Here is a 4,173-nt window from a genome sequence, read left to right on the forward strand (position 1 = left end):
CGTACGCAAATTTTTTGTGTACGTGAGCGTTGCGCCCTTTGTTTTAAACTTTTTTTTCAAAGGCTCTTAGCTACAAACTTTTTTTTTCAATATATATAATTTTATTTTTATAGGTCGTAATACCTCACCACCATCTTATGATTTAAGCATAAGATTTTGTGTGGTAGGGTGTTACAGTGTATGTATTCAGGGTAGTGCATATATTATAATGTTGTGATGTTATAAGCATCTCTTATGTGAGTTGCTCTTTTCATGAGCTACTTTCATTATAAGATGTTTGATATCTTATTGTGGTCTCCCTTTGTATGATGCTTTTAGGCCTTTATATAGTCAATATTGTAACATTCTCTTTTAGTAATAGAATGGTGATTATAATGTAATAATTAACCTCATAAAATTGAGTTATTTAGTATTAGAATGAGTCATGGAGAATTAATGTCCTCTTTATAACATATGCTTTGGAATCCGAGAGAATGCTTAATCATCAAATCGGTTCATTAGAATTTCTTATACTCTTGAACCAGATTCTTAGTATTGGGCTTATAGAAATATTTTAAAACAAACCCCAAACTCGGTATGTCTTTCTTTCAAGAAAGATTTTTTGAGTTTCAGATCTCAACCCAAGCATCTCATCCTTTAAGGTGGGTTTTTTATTTTTCTTACTTTTTTTTATAAAGTCTGAACTCTGACCGTAACTTCTATCAATCGTAGGGTATCACCTCGATTTATGAGTTTTGGAGTTAAATTTTTTTCAAAGTTACGTATTGTGATTCTTGGATCAAGAGTCGATGCTTTCATTCTTTGAATGTCGAAATGATTTTCATGAATTTTTTATTCAGTTTCATGGGCTTTTCGTGGTGGGTACCCCAACTCTTGGTTTTTAGGCTGAGTTCTGAATTTTTGAGATTCCGATGAAGACATATAAAAATAAATTCAAGTTGTCAATATCAATAATTATTAAATTTGCTATGCATGAAATAGTAACTCAACCATAAAAATGTTGAGTTTAAAATAAAAAAATTATTTCTCTTAAAATAAGTGCTTAATGAATTTTTTCATTTAAGTGCAATCTATCTAAATGAAACTTTTTCCAATCTAAAATAATTGTTTTGACAATTGAATGATGTATTTTTCTAATTTAAATTAGTTAACTCGAAAATTTTTTCAATAAACATTTATTCAGAGATTATTCTTTTATTTCTACTATAAATATATATCTAAGTATGCAAGTAGTTTGGCTTCAAGGAGCTTAATTAGAATTTTCAATCCTTTTTTTTTTCTTAATAGAGAACGAGTTTCCATCTTCCAACTTTTTAAACTTCGATCTCTAGATGTTAAATAGTGTTCTTTGTGGTAAATTTATAATTTTTTTTCGATTTCTTACTTCACAACTTTGAAGTTGTTACTAAGTCTCCAAATCATTGACCATTTAATTGGTTTAGCAATTCTAAGCATTTGAACCGTATAGTAATATGGTCACAAATTTAAATTTATAAACATTTCTATTTCTTTGGTGGAATTTTTGTATTATGTGTTTTAATGCTTGTCTTTTGTGACTATATATTTTCTACTTTTTTTTCCTACATTGTTCATCTTATGAACATGTATTGTGCTGAACTCATCTCGGGGTAGAATTTAGAATGAAGAGAATGTGACAGGCGACGTATCCCCATAAACGGCGCTATTGTTCAGAAGTGTTTTTATTCTTCCGAGTTTCGGAATTATCTGAAAAAAATTGTAGAGAGTAGGTTGGAGACGTGATGTTGCCGACATCTTCCTATTCCGAATCGCTAATTCTCCGACATTCTCAATGGTGGGATTGTTCCTTTAAGAACTCCAATGCTCAAGATAGCATGGGTCGCAAGAAGAACTAGGTTAGAGATCATACCTTAGTGCATGTATTTGGGATAGTGTATATATTGTGAGATTGTGATGTTATGGGTGTCTCTTATTTGGTTGCTCTTTTATGAGCTACTCTCATCATAAGATGCTTGATGTCTTATTGTGGTCTCCCTTTGTATGATGCTTTTAGGTCTTTATATAGTCATTATTGTAACATTCTCCTTTAATAGTACAATGATGATTATAATGTAACAATTAACCTCATAAAACTGAGTTATTAGACATTAGAATGAGTTGTGAAGAGTTAATGTCTTCTTTGTAACATATGCTTTGGAATTCGAGAGAATACTTAATCATCAAACCGGTTTCTTAGAACTTCTTATATTCTTGAACCCGATTCTTAATATTGGGCTTATAGAAATATTCTAGAACACTAAGTTATATGAATTGCAACTGAAAAAAAATATTTTCGAAGATGAACATGTTGGATGATATATGTGCATGTTAAATTAATCGGTTTTGCTAGGTAAATAATAACCTTCGTGAACAATGTGAACAATAGGCTTTATAATTAACCCAATAAAGTAAAAAAATACTCCACCCCAAATTACCCCATAAACTCTAACATTAGGATAATCATTTGCATACTTAGTGAATTAAACTTCCAGCCATTGTTAACTGTGTATGAGTAAACTGAATCAAAAGGAATAACTACCCAATTAAGAATCAAGATAACCATCTGCATACCTATGGAATTGAACATCCGACATAAGTTACTTGTAACTACTCAATCAAACCGCATAAGTATTAGACTAACCATTCGCATACCTAATGAACTGAATATCTGGCTTATTATTCATTGGTGACTACGTGTGAATGAGAGAAATTGTCGTTGATGAATGACGATGGGGCATCACAAAGCGGTTCATCCAAGTTGTACTCCATTTACGTATATGTGACCGTTATGCACGTATGAAAATGTAGCAACGTATGGCGTTGGACATCGATGACACTTCCGCGCATGATGAGGCTGCGATGGGGTCTACACGGCCGGTGGCGGGTGTGCAGAAGGAATGAGAATGTACAGGGCTGCTACGACGCAATCTCACATTGCAACGGAGTGCAGACAGGACGAAGAGAGGCTGGGCGGTGTCGGATCGGACCACGGAGAAGTGCAGTGACGTCAGGATAACTCTGCGGACCAGAGATCGCAAATGAAGAACGGGTGATTAGCGTGATATTGAGAGTAACTGTATTTGGTTTAATTGCAAATTCTTTTTCAAAATTCAAAATCTGAAATTAAAAATATTTAATTAATAATTTGATTTATGATTTTAATTTTATTTTTTTATCCTATTATTTACATTATTTAGTATTCTTATTGTTTCTCTATATTTTTTTAATTAATTACGTGTTATAAAAAAAATCCATCATAGATGTGTACAAAACTAAAGTATTTTGAAAAAGAGAAAAAGAAAAATCATGTTGCATACTTATGATTTATACTTCATGTTCATAACATGTTAATAATAATCTCATTTGTGATTGCTATGTAGTATATACATGCTTCCCTAAAATAAGTGTATTATAGAGTTATAGTTTAAATGTGAGATAATAAAGTGCATGATAATCCAATTGAAGAGTTCCTTAAAATAGAAGTGAATGAACATTACATTTACACCACACATCAATACAAAAAATGCTAGAAGCCAAAGTCAAAGTGGCCTTTGATCTCACATCAAATGTCCTCACGTTTCAGTTTCTAAGGTCCTCACGTTTCAGTTTTTATGCTCGTCCAAAAACAATAAAAAGAAGTCACAGTTTCTATTTCTATCGGATGTTTTGTATTTGGCCTCTTCTGAAGGTTCTTAAGTTTCATATGATCCCATTACTTGATTATTTATTTACTCCCTCACTATATGAATGTGTGAGACATCTCTCTTTATTTCCCTTAAAAACCACTCTTCTTATATGCTAGGCACCTAGCCCCCAAGAATCCAGAGACATGTTCCTAAGACCCCTAAATTTGCTTAATTGTTGCTGACATCCTCATATTACTCCTTAATTACACTAATAATTACTCAATTAGTTGTGTGCTTGCACTCTTTTATAATCAATACTCCTTTCTAATACCCCGATATTACTCCTTAATAGACACTTGTATAATCAATACTCATCTCTAATTAGTGGTGTGCTTGCACCCTTTTATATGATAACATTCCAGTATATTCATCTCTTTCACCCCTCTGAATTCCTGTACAGAGTAAACATGGCAAATTCAAACAACACTTTCTAGTGCATGCTACAACTCATGACCTGTGCTGAACAACT

This window comes from Arachis duranensis, chromosome 2 (genome assembly GCF_000817695.3).
Source record: "Arachis duranensis cultivar V14167 chromosome 2, aradu.V14167.gnm2.J7QH, whole genome shotgun sequence".
NCBI classification, from domain to species: Eukaryota; Viridiplantae; Streptophyta; class Magnoliopsida; order Fabales; family Fabaceae; genus Arachis; species Arachis duranensis.